Source organism: Ovis aries, chromosome 4, assembly GCF_016772045.2.
Source record: "Ovis aries strain OAR_USU_Benz2616 breed Rambouillet chromosome 4, ARS-UI_Ramb_v3.0, whole genome shotgun sequence".
NCBI lineage: Eukaryota > Metazoa > Chordata > Mammalia > Artiodactyla > Bovidae > Ovis > Ovis aries.
Genome location: NC_056057.1, coordinates 47,917,677 through 47,931,265, shown reverse-complemented (window position 1 = coordinate 47,931,265; position 13,589 = coordinate 47,917,677). Strand labels below are relative to the sequence as shown.

The 13,589-nt window shown below is 38.2% G+C and overlaps 1 protein-coding gene and 1 pseudogene across 14 annotated transcripts in view; both read left to right on the top strand.

Annotated features, from left to right (window-relative positions):
- The window catches only part of SRPK2 (SRSF protein kinase 2), a 244,493-nt gene that overhangs the window by 113,783 nt on the left and 117,121 nt on the right, over window positions 1-13,589 (top strand). The window lies entirely within an intron of this gene.
- LOC114114583 (PRELI domain containing protein 3B-like) overlaps window positions 1-13,589 on the top strand; it is a 105,829-nt pseudogene extending 92,240 nt beyond the window's left edge.

Here is a 13,589-nt window from a genome sequence, read left to right as displayed (position 1 = left end):
GGAGAAAGTTTTTTTATTTTGTTGCTGAGCTCAGTCATTTTCTTAAGAGACTAAATGTTTGCTTTTATAATTTGACAGTCTGTGTTTGAATAAATGAAAGACTTGTCTAGCAGAATCCTTGGCTGCCTGTGATGCAGTTCAACACCTTGGTCTGTTATATGTGATTTTCTCTTTAGTTTCAGTTCAGTTCAGTCACTTTCTGGGCTTTTGTAGATGAAGGAAGAGAGTGTATTGATGGATTTATTGCTACGGTGGTACCTTGGTATACTTCTGTTTCACTACAGATGCCAGTATTTATTTCAAAGTGAATAAATCAAGAATTTGTGTTTGGGTGTAATGAGCTCTGTGCAGTGTCCAGTTCCTTCTCGCTCTGTTCCTCCACGGTCATGTGCCCTCAAGGAGCTTCCGCTGCTGTTGCTGCCCTGAGGTCAGCTATGTTCCCTGTGGCAATGTGGCCCCTATTTCACGGTCCCCTGAAACTTTGTTTCTCTGAGTTACATTAATGTATTTAATGACTGATGGTAAAGGTTTTTTAAATGACTGATGGCAAAAGGAACTGATTTTCATAGTAGTAAAACTTCCCTGCTGTTTCACCTACCTGATTGTTTAAAGGAATCACAGATTTTTGTGGAGAACATTAAAGGCCTTCTGATTCTTAGCACTAGATGTTATGAAGTATCTGTAGAAATATTTTTAGGTGAATGCAAATCAAGTGTTTTCTAAGAAATTTTTCAAATTTAATGTTTTAAAAGTGGATCCACAGAAGTTGACTTTTTCTAAAGATGAGGCTCTCTCTAGTTACCTGATGTGATTTGGTGCTTTTTGTAATTCTAAACTTTTAAATTCCCATGGCATCGTTCAGTGGCATTGCTCCTTGCGTGCATGTAAGTTAAAACCTCTATATCTGCAGATGTGAAATTGTAGAGTGACTGACATCATGTCCCCCAGTAAGCCCAACACAGCCCATAGCAGCCTTTTTCTAGTCATACAGCACATCAGTGTTTCTCTTCCTGCACTTTTTGCATTTAAGTGCATGTGGTACAGAATAATGTATTTAAATTTAAACACTAGAATAACATTTAGCTCAATGATAGCCTCATGCTTTGAGAAGCACATAGACAACAAGAGCTCATGTGAAGAAACTGAAGATCTACTGTCATGTCTCATTTTATTCCAGGTCATAGGCTTATTGAAAGGGATGTTTGGAGCAGTCACCACATTATCAAAAGTATTATTTCCTCTCTAACTTTAATGTATCATAGTTGAGATGATAAAGGTAGAAGTGCTTATGAATGATGTGGCTCAGTTATAAGAATTTGTTTTTATTAACTAATCAAAAGCATTTAACTTGTTTTTTTGACCAGGCTTATATGGCTGAATTTTGGATGAATTATGGATGAAAATTATCATAGCAAGAAGGGAAATTAGAGATCCAGTTTATCCTCCACTGTTATTTTCTGCATTAGAAAAGCCAGTGCCTGAAATAGTGAAGTGATTCATCTAAGGGTCCAGATAGGATTCTTGTAAACTTTCAGTGTTTATAAAGTTAAGAAATTTGGAGTCTTAGAACATTGTACAAGGCAATTGGTTTGCCTAGTTACCCTCTCTTAAGAAAACCAAGAATGATTATTTTAAATTATACTAGTACTCTTCTTTAATATCTGCTCAAGCCAGAGCATGGAAGAAGTAGTATTAAATGCCTTTCGTTTTATAGCACATTTTCGTATTCACTATTAATTCTTCAAGAAATCCTTACAGATGGTTCTATTCCCACTTTATAGATAAGAAACCAGTATGTTATGTTTTAACAGTGTCATACCACAGTTAAGTCAAAGAGGTCCTCTCAAAGGCATATTTTGCAGCTCCAACAACTGTGCTTACATATTATCTGACAGTGTTGAGTATTTTTGTGTAGTAGGTGTCCTGAGTCAGGTCGCATGCATTTAATAACTGAGTTTGTACTCATTTCTTTCTCCACTGACTTCAACATACAAGCAACCAAGAAGGAAAGAGACTAAGAGTACTAACCTTTGCTTTGAAACAGAGCAAATGTAACTAGGACACGCAGACAGAATTCAGACTTTTGCTGCCTGATACTCTGTTGTTCATCCTGATTTACTGTTGTGTACCATAGTACTTCACCCTCAACTTCCTGATTCTAGAAGGCGTTTGAGCTACAAACCATTCACATAAAGGGAAAGTTTCTCTTGTCTGGAAATGCTTCTCATCAGCAGATTTCACTCATATGGGGTCCCTTTTCTCCTGACAGTTCTAGGCAAGCGAAAGATTGCTGTCGCTAACTGGCCACCTCTCAACACTGGTAAAATTTATAGTTGATGTCTTCAGTATTCAAAATATCTGGCTCTGAAATAGGTAGGCTTAATACAGAAGGTTTCTTTGGTTAGTGAAGAAGTTAGAATAGAAGATGAAGAAGTGAAAGTGATCTCGCGCAGTTTCTTTTTTGATTCCTTCTTCATCCATATGCTGGCCCTTCCTCGGTCTCTGTCCAAGGCCTGTGCTCTTCTTGCTGCTCTCTCTCTGAAGATGATCTCATCTCTCACGTTTCATTTCTCATGTTTCCATGGCATTGAGTACCATCTGTGAGCAGACTTTTGAACTTACACCTCCCGTTCTCCTTTCTGAGCTACAGACATATATATCCAGCTGCCTGCTTTACATCGCTACCTAAAATCTACTGAAATGTCAAATTTAACCCACCCTATACCAAACTCATTATTTGGTTAATCTTTCCTCACTGTGCTGGTAGATAGGTTATATGGCCAATCTGTGCTTCACTTTTCTGTCTTGTAAAATGTATTTGTTGTTGGTGTTGTTGGTTAGTCGCTCAGTCATGTCACATGTCAGACTCTGCAAACCCGTGGACTGCAGCATGCCAGGCTTCCCTGTCCTTCACCATCTTCTGGAGCTTGCTCAAGCTCATGTCCATTGAGTCGGTGATGCCATCCAACCATCTTATCTGCTGTCTTCCCCTTCTCCTCCTGCCTTCAATCTTTCCCAGCATCAGGGTCTTTTCCAATGAGTCAGTTCTTTAAATCAGGTGGCCAGAGTATTGGAGCTTCAAGTTCAGTATCAGTTCTTCCAATGAATATTCAGGATTGATTTTCTTTAGGATTGACTAGTTTGATCTCCCTCAGTCCAGACGACTCTCAAGAGTCTTCTCCAACACCACAGTTTAAAAGCATCAATTCTTAGGCACACAGCCTTGTTTATGGTCCAACTCTCACATCCATACAGATACAGTTCAGTTCAGTTGCTCAGTTATGTCCGACTCTTTGTGACCCCATGGACTGCAGCACACCAGACTCCCTGTCCCATCTCTAACTCCCAGAGCTTGCTCAAACTCATGTCTGTCGAATCAACGATGCCATCCAACCATCTCATCCTCTGTTGTCCCCTTCTCCTGCCTTCAATCTTTCCCAGCATCAGGGTCTTTTCCAGTAAGTCAGTTCTTTGTATCAGGTGGCCAAAGTATTGGAACTTTAGCATCAGTCCTTCCAATGAATGAATATTCAGGACTGATCTCCTTCAGAATGGACTGGTTGGATCTCCTTGCAGTCCAAGGGACTCTCAAGAGTCTTCTCCAACACCACAGTTCAAAAGCATCAATTCTTCAGTGCTCAGCTTTCTTTATAGTCCAACTCGATACATGACTATTGGAAAACTATAGCTTTTGACTATATGGACCTTTGTTGGCAAAGTGATGTCTCTGCTTTTTAATATGCTGCCTAGATTTGTCAGAGCTTCTCTTCCAAGGAGTAAGCATCTTTTAATTTCATGTCCCAGTCACCATCTGCAGTGATTTTAGAGCCCAAGAAAATAAAGTCTGTCACTGTTTCCATTGTTTCCCCATTATTTGCCATGAAGTTTGACATTAGATGCCGTGATCTTCATTTTTTGAATGTTGAGTTTCAAGCCAACTTTTTCACTCTCTTCTTTCACCTTCAAGAGGCTCTTTAGTTCCTCTTCACTTTCTGTCATAAGGGGGTGGTATCATCTATATTTTTGAAGTTATTGATATTTCCCCCGGCAGTTTTGATTTCAGCTTGTGCTTCATCCAGCCCAGCATTTCAGATGATGAACTCTGCATATAAGTTAAATAAGCAGGGTAACAATATACAGCCTTGATGTACTCCTTTCCCAAGTTTGAACCAGTCTGTTGTTCCATGTCTGGTTCTGTTGCTTCTTGTCCTGCATACAGGTTTCTCAGGAGGCAGGTCAGGTGGTCTGATATTCCCATCTGTTTCAGAATTTTCCACAGTTTATTGTGATCCACACAGTCAAAGGCTTTAGCGTAGTCAATGAAGCAGAAGTAAATGTTTTCCTGGAATTCTCTTGCTTTTTCGATGGTCCAATGGTTGTTGGCAATTTGATCTCTGCTTCCTCTTCCTTTTCTAAATCCAGCTTGAATATCTGGAAGTTCTTGGTTCACCTACTGTTGAAGCCTAGCTTGGAGAATTTTGAGCATTCCTTTGCTAGCATGTGAAATAAGTGCAGTAGTTTGAGCGTTCTTTGGCCCTGCCTTTCTTTGAGATTAGAATGAAAACTGACCTTTTCGAGTCCTGTGGCCACTCCTGAGTTTTCCAAATTTACTGGCATATTGAGTGCAGTACTTTTACAGCATCATCTTTTAGAATTTGAAAAGTATTTGTAGGGAGAGGGAAAGAATAAGTAAGCCTTTTGTTTATGGTTGCCCTTAGGGCTTTTGGAGTCATTGATAAAAGTTACCTTATCTCTCTGTAAGTTTATAAGTACACTGTAAATATTTTTGAAAGAAAGCAGAAGACAACAGGAAACTTTGAGAGGCTTCTACAAGGATAGAAGGAAGTCCCTTACCCGTAATGTTACTCCAGCAAATAGTGATGTTTTGCTGATGTGTGTATGTAAATTTCAAGCTTTTCTTTTAGCAGCTGCTGGAGTCAGTGTTACCTCTGCTAGACTTCTTGCTCATGTTACTTCTTAACTGCCAGGCTCTACAACTCTGGGGCCCACTGTGACTAGGAAAGGCCCTTTTGGCTCTAAAATTTTGTCACTCTGCTAATTTTAATTTTTAAAAGGAAATGTTTATAACTTTCTGTAGACTTAAAAGCCTCAGCATTACCGTATCTCATTTACCTCACAGTTTACATCCATTTGGTCACTAGGTCCTGTCTGCTCCCCTGCGACTTTATTGCACTGCTCTCTCTCTTTTCAGCCATTCCTAGCCTCAGGCCTGAGATGCTGACCTTCTTTCTGACCTCTGCTGGCCTCTCCCCTTTGCACCACCTCCAGGATCACGTTCCTTGAGAGACTCTTCAGTATAGCTTAAGGTCTTTCACCGTCTGGTGCCCCTCAGCTAGATTCTTACTGGTCTGCCATGGTTGCTGCTTTCACCCTTTTATCTTCCTAATAGACTCTTCCTTTGCCTTGACCTCATGACCTTATAGGCGCCATCTCTGCTTTGAGCTGCACTTCTCTCCTCCTGAGGGCCCTTCTCCCTGTTTTTGTCTCTTAGTATGCTGTTTGTATTTCTGTACTAGATGAGAGAGATGAGTTTTGTGTTCCTGGTACCAAGAGTGTCTTCTGACCCATATAGTAATAGACTTAAGTGTTTAATGTTTATTTGAATAAAAGTTTTAAAGTTTCTTTCCTAACAAGTAAGAAAGTTTTCTCTAAGAGAAAGTTATTTTTGTCTTTTTTGTTAGAAAAAGCTGGTCAGTATCTTCTTGTTTCACTTTCTTCTAAAAAGCTTTACTGAATGTTCTTTCTGTAGCCCTTTTACCCCACCTCCCTGTCCTTAGAGACCTCAAAGGCTCTCTTGCTGTCAGTGGGCTGTCCAGCAGCCTCTCTGGTATACCCTCTGCTTCTGGAAACACCTCCCTGATGTTGGATATCCCATGAGCTGGGAGCTTTGGTGGCATACTCAGTTAATTAATGTCAGAGTTGGGACTTGAACTTATACTGCCGCTTTGTCTAGTGTTCTTTGCTTTGTGTCTGACTGAAGGCAGCATCCAGAATACTAGGCAAAGCTCCCTAGATTGGTTTGAGAAAGCATTGATTGGCTGGTTCTCACATTTAAATTTAGGTGATCTACTGAACTGCATATATTTATTGAAATGCTTTAGTTTATAGATAATTTTAAAAGTGAAATATAAAGTTTTATACCTTTTCTCAAATCCAGAATTTATTGAAATTCTTACCTTTGTTCACAGTCCTAAATTCATTGTTATTTAAGGTTGTTTTGCAAGTGATTTTAGAATTTTAATTTTAATCTTGCCCCCTTTGGTCCTTTTCACAGCCCCCTGCTATAAAGTGACTCAGTTAGACTTGGAGAATTAAGATTGGAATGTAAGGATGTCCAGACTTTGGGGTCTTGGCCAACCTTTCTTTTTATACAAGAAATGAGATACTGGAATAAATGTGTATATTTGAAATGCTACTTTCTTGGCAAACTGAAAATCTTTCTAGCTTTCTTTTCTTATATTGAATTTATGGATGCAGTCAAGCCAAAGGTTACTACTCTTAAGGACCGAAGATTTGTCTTGCCTTAGAGATTCATTGGTGAGCCAAGTTGACTGTTCAGCAGTTCAGTTGGCTACTACAGACCAGCCTAGGCCATCTCTTGAGTGGATGTAAGCTAAAAATAGATGATTCTTTTAGAATTGGCAAAGCACAAACTCTGGGTTGTTTTTTGTTGCTTGTTTCAGATTGGACTTTGTGTGCCTATGAGTAGATCTTTGTGTATACATTAGAAGCTAATAATGGTTATTTTGCTTTAATTACTGTGGAGTCTACGTTCCCCCACCCTACCCACCCACCCCACTTTCCAGCTTCTTTCTTCCCCAGTCAGGCAAAGGAAGAGAGGATGTATATCAGATAACTTAGAGCTCTAAAATCCAAGATCATGCTGTTGATTTTATAGATGAAGTCTCAGACCTAGAAATGTCTGTCATTCATCAGGTTGATAATGGCACAAGATGGAAGTGACAGTGGGAAACGTTTCATTTTTTTATTTTAAAAATATACCAAACCTAATTTGGTCCTTGGAGTAAGGTTACCATACAGAGTTCAGAGTGGCGCTGAGGACTTTTTCTAGGGGGAAGATTTCCTTCTGCTATCTTTAAGCGTTTCCAGTTATGTGCTTGACAGGGGAGGTAGTGGAGTAATTGATGATAATCCTTGAGAAGTTGTTTGGTCATTTTGCTGAGAGAAGTGAGGGGGCCTGTGAAGAGAGGAAGAGGAGAGTTGCCATGGTAACAAGAGATTCTATCTGACTAGATCTTCATCCCAAATAGAATACTTCTTTCCTGTAAAGGAAGGGATCATCTTGTGTTGATGCGTTTATTCAGTTTCAGAACTGGAAAGCAGCATGATATATTGAAAAGAGATTATGGCCTTTACAGCAGTGAACCAGAAAGTAAATCCTAGCTAGCTACCTAACTTCTTTAGGTCTTAATTTTCCTGATCTTTATAATAAAAATGATAATGCCCACCTCACATGGAGTTGTAAGGATTTCAGGAGGTAATGTATGCAAAATGGGTGCTCAGGAGGCAGTGGTTGGTGGTGTTTCAGGAAAGGAAAGGCAGCGTAGAGAAGTTGTCATATTTTGGAATCAGGCCAGAGTTTTGGTACAGTTTTCCTCAGGCAAGTAGGTAACCTTCTTTGGGCCCCAGTTTTTGCATCTGTATAAAGCAAATCTAATAATGCATATCAATTGTATATTTATGAGCTTTAACTGAGATAATGTATATGGAGATAATGCGCATAATGTACATGAAGTTCAGGGCAAGATAGCAATTCAGTAAATGGTCTAGGAGCTGGTAGATGCCTCAGAGCAGGAATGTCTAGATTTAGCCCCTCAAGACTATTACATACCTCAATTTGCCACCATCAAATTTTGGTATCGGGATTAGAATTCTTTAGGAGCAAAATTTCAAAAGTAATACATGCCATTTTTCCCATACAGTCTTTTCTTAATAGTTAATATTTTGTATTCTGACTGCATTTCTATTTTCAGTTAGAGCTCTTGCATCTTCTTTCCTTTGAGCTCTTCTTCCAGTGTTACAAAATGGTTCTTGAACATTTAAAAAAACTGAGACAAAATAATAATAAAAATAAAGGTTACAGACCATGAACTAGAGTAGTGCTGCCAAAGATTACTTTTATTAAATACCTTAGACACTTAAGTAAATATTCAGTAAGCATATCTGACAGAAATATTTGATAACTATTTTAGTAAATATCAAGTAAACATTTTCATTTGTAGTAAAGTCCTGCAACAAATTATGAGCATATTTAAAATAAAACACATGGAGAAAATGTACTTTAGAAATTGCTGTTTCAAAGCAATATTCTCATCACCCAGAAATCTTTCCATTTTTGGAGACTGTTGAGGTTCAAAGATCAGCTGTTAGTTTACCCTGTACTTTCTGGAACTACAGTGTATGTTTAGGCTATTAAAGTTAAAACATTTTTTTCCCTTCTCCCTTCATTTGTCCCTGACTGTAATTTCTGTTCAGGATTTATATGTAGGGAACTATATAAACTAGAAATATTGTGTGTTGCCTTGCATGGTTTTTATACCTTTTCTGTACTCTTGGGACTCATTTTGAAGACATATTTTAAAGTATGTTCATTCCATACTGGTTCTAGATAAAATGATTATTTCACTAATTATCCATAAAAGGATAAAAATAGTAAGTTTATAGAAAATTTACTTTTGACCTTTTAGATTTGTGCACAATGTATTTGATCTAGAGATTGAATTTACTTTAGGTAAAATATGATGCGTGATGATGGGGAATGCAAGCAGGGTTGATTTTCAAAAGAACGCTTGTAGAAAAGAGGTAAGGCAGTAGCTTGTAGGTAAGAAGTTGCTGACTAGATCAGAAAGCCAAAAGTGAAGGTGCTACAAAGCAAGATTCTGGTTTAAAAGAGGGGGAAAAAATTAAAAGCTCACTGTCTCTGGTTTTCTTACTCTTATCAACTACTTATCTGTATTTAAATCTGTATTCAGATACTTTATATTTTTCTCTTGCTTCATATATAGAATAGCACTATTTCTATATCTGGTTCTAACTAGGTTTTGTTAATCATGTTTTTATTTTCTGCCCTCATCCCAGTACTTCTTATCAGCTCCCAGGAGTCTGAAACAGTGTATTTTGATGTTCAGGCTCTTTCCCCCATCTTTCTTAAGGCCTCTGACCCAATTATAGGAGGGAAAACCAGAAAGATGTGTTATTTTATTTTGGTTGTGAAAAACTGGATGTACTGCTTTAGTGGTGCCTTGATAATCAGGAAAGAAGTCTTATTATGTATGTGTTGTTTATTGGGTGAAGTTCTATGCAAAAATAAATTGTATCATTGTTTTTTCTAACTTAGGCAAGAGATCTATATTTTGTACTGTTTGATGCTAAGTATATTGTAGGTTTTTGTTTAAGAAATTTTTCATTAAAATTTTCAACTTGTTAGAACATGGGTTTATCATCATCATCATCTTTGTTGTTGTTGTTGTTGTTTTAGTTTTCTCTTTTTGACAAGTTATAAAAATAAGTTGTGCTGAGTAAGAATTTGTAATTCATAGCCTCTTTGGGACTGTTTCTTAAGTAAGGATTCCTAAACTGTACATGCAACTATTCTGATATGAAGAGGCAGTGTACACTTGGATTGGCCAGGGATAACCCCAATTTATGTATGTTTTCTTGGCTAACTTATTAATAGGAGAAGGAGGGAAAGAAGCCCTCTCACTCTGAGTGAATTGAATGATGAAATATGTGGTTGCCCTGCCCTGGCTTAATGACTTTAACGAATCTCCAGTGTGGTCACTGTGTCTGTGCTTTCTTCTCTGGGATCAAGATGTCCACTTCCATTGAAAGCTTGGAGAGGTGTGCTCCAAAATGGTTGTGGTTGTTTCCATGTGGTAGGATTGTGAATAATGTCACTTTTTTTTGCTGTTCTTATCTCTTATTTCCAGCTGTCTACTAAGTGAAAGTGAAAGTCGCTCCATCATGTCCAACTCTATGTGACCCCATGGACTATATATAGTCCATGGAATTCTCCAGGCCAAATACTGGAGTGAGTAGCCTTTCCCTTCTCCAGGGGATCTTCCCAACCCAGGGATCGAACCCAGGTCTCCTGCACTGCAGGCAGATTCTTTACCAGCTGAGCCACCAGGGAAGCCTAAGAATTCTGGAGTGGATAGCCTATCCCTTCAGCAAATCTTCCCGACCCAGGAATCAAACTGGGTTCTCCTTCATTGCAGGCGGATTCTTTACCAACTGAGTTGTCAGGGAAGCCCACTAAATGAAATTATTTGTTATTTAAAACCATAGCAAAACAACTGAACACGTTTTCAAAAATCATTGATTTTTAACCCCCAAAATGGAGACTGCAGTGGTGAAGCCTATCAGTCAAGCTCCTGAGTACCAAGTGATACAGACTGGCTATTTTAAATAGAAATAGAATCGGAAGGGTTACAGGTGATGGAACAACAGAAAAGCTAGAGAACAGCTAACAGAGGCAGTAGATAACCTCATGCCACAGGCTCAGTCTTGGGAGCTCATGGCTACTGGGCACACCACCACCTTCCCACTTTGATTTTGCTCAATCCTGGAGTAACTCTTTCAAAGTGGGAGTGTTGCAAGCTGAGCTTGTACCCTAGCCTCCAGGGAGTAGGAACAGACCACATCTCCCACTCCAGGAAGGGAAGGCAATGCTTTTTGGTGATTTCCATTTGAGTTCTTTTTTTTTTCAACCATCAGCATGATGCTGATGATGAAAATAGTAATGATGATCTACTTATCTTGATATTTATTAGGAATTTAAATGAGACAGGTAGTACATTTAAAGGGAATCTGCTTTGACTTGAAAATGATTGTTAATTGCCACTAGTTGGAGTCACAAGTAATGGAGCTTTGCTATTGTTTACCCTGCATAATTCAGCCCTTACTTAGAACCTTTTTATCATTTCTTTGTCTGGTTGGAGGAGTTTGGAATACTAATTATTTTGACACAGGGGTTGATTTAGATACATGCCTTGCCTTTAACTCAGGGTTATTTTGCTCCTGAGTTGTGTCAAACCTAATAATATGGTAGTTTTTTAAGTGCTTTAATTGTCAGAATGTACTGCCCCTGTTATTGGCTGTTTATAAACACTTAAATGCATTTCTGTATCAGTCTAGAACTTAAATGTTTATAATGAACCTAAAACCAAGCGGGAAAAATAGAAACATCTTCTGTTTATTGCTCTGGCCATGTTTCCCTGGGTTCTTAAAATTTGGCTTGGGATTTAATAGAGCACCCAAGTGGCAGACAGCATCTGTGTGACAGTTCTTCACTTATCATAGTCAAGATATTCCAATGTGCTGAGATTGTAGAATTTAGTAAATGTTTTATTAATAGACCTGTAGTAGGGAGTGGGGATGTGTAGAATGTTATGACCAATAGTACTTGTTAGATTTTCTATTTTAATTTTCTCCTTTAAGTATTAGAATTGAAAAATAACTTGGCAATCTACAGAATGGTATTTCAGAAAGTCACAGTTTTCAAACCAAATTTAATCAAAAGCATACAATTTTTGGTTTTTTTGAGGAGTCATTTCTGTTTGCCACTGAAATACCTTGGGCTTGTGGCGTCTCTTAGAAAGCCGATCATGCAGTGTTCTGGCAGCTCTTCAGGCCCAGGGCCTGTTTTGGCAGAAACCTGACTTCATGGTATCATCTACTGTAATTTAAAGTGAATCCTCAAACCAGTGTCTCTCCTCAGAGAAATTATGTCATTCATATTCTGCATCTTGCAGCATGATGTGAAAGAAACCATGTTCACAAACTGCTGTTTGATTCTATCTCTATTTGTGGAGGTGGTTCATTTAGCAGTTTTCATTTATTTATAGTTTCTTAATAAAAGTCTTGAAGAGATTCATCTTAGTTTCTTAATTTTGGTGTTTCGTATCTGGTGCCCATAAAAATCTTTCTTGGCTCCTGTTGATGTGTTTCGGTGCACTGGTTTGCCCTCATCTCCTTTCTCTGGTGTGTGAACTATAGGTCATTAGTATAAGCAGTATCATATGGGAAAGATGCTTTGTTTATGTGTCCAATGATTTTGCATTTTCTTGGACCTGTTGTTTCGTAATTGTGTGGTCTGGATTGAGTCTCTTGCATTATCCTAAAATCTGTTTCCTCATCTGTAGAATAGAAATAAAACTCTCTCTTTTATAGAACGCTACTTCCCTGGTGGCTTAGTGGTAAAGAATCCACCTGCTTATGCAGGAGACGTGGGTTTGATCCCTGGATCAGGAAGATACTCTGGAGAAGGAAGTGGCAACCCACTCCAGTATTCTTGTCTGGGAAATCCCATGGACAGAGGAACTTGGTGGGCTACAGTCCATGGGGTGGGAAAAGAATCAGGCATGACTTAGCATCTAAACAGCAATGTGAGAAGAAATGACATTACTTTTCAGAGAATCAGCCACTTAACAAATTATAATGCACCATTATTTTGTGTGCCACTAGGAAAGATAATTTACTGCCTATTAAACTGTGATATACCAATGGTTGCAAAAATGCATCCTACTTCCAGAAATCATAAATGTAAAAAAGTAATGTGCATTAGAATCAATGAGAGATGTTATATATGAAAGCTCCATTCTCCATAGTGCTGTAAGAGTGGTATTTTAAAAACCACAAATCTTAAGATGTCATTTCCCTGCTTGAAATTCCTCAGTGACACCCATAGCCTAAGGGTAAAATCCAAACCCTTAACATGATGAACAAGGTATGGCAAAATCTGGATCGAAGTGTGATGTCCAGACTAGCAGCATTGGCACCACCCAGGAACTTTTAAAAAATGCAGCAGCTCAGATTATCCCAATTCTGTGGAATCAGAAATTGCAGGACAGATCCCAGAAATATGTTAACAATCTAATCTCTTCAGGAGCTTCTGATACATCCCACAGCTTGAGAACCACTGATCTAGGTCAAACTTATTTTAAGTTTCTCTTTTTCCCCTTCCTCTTATGTGCAGATAGAAGTTAATATAGAAATACTGTGACTGCTAGAATATAAGGTGAGTATTCTTCTCAAGAAATGATCTCCCAGAAAAGAGCGCTTGCACTCTTATGAGAGGAGACTGTCTCAATGACTGTTTTGAATAGAATTCTTTGTAATGACGTTATGAATTGAAAAGATTTCAATCAGTGCTTAGTTTCAGATATTTTTAGAATTCAGTGGTGGCAAGTAGTTGAAAAAAAAAAAGCAAGGCATTTAACACCAATTTTACAATTACTGTCTTTCTAAGGCCTTTAAAAAATCACATAAAAAAAGTAAAACAGTAGCTGACTATAATGTGGAGATGATATGTGTATAAAATCAAATGGGATAGTTAACTGACCTGAATGAAATAATTATTTCTGACTTGGTATAACAGTTTTGTGGCCATATCATATATACTTAAATAAAACAACTAAGGCAACTTAAAATGAAGATGCTGTCTTTTGGAAAACTGACTTTATGAAGTGGCTTTATTGATGGAATACAATAATGACCAACATGCATGTGAAACATTTGAATAAACTTGCTTCATGAGAGAAAAAAAA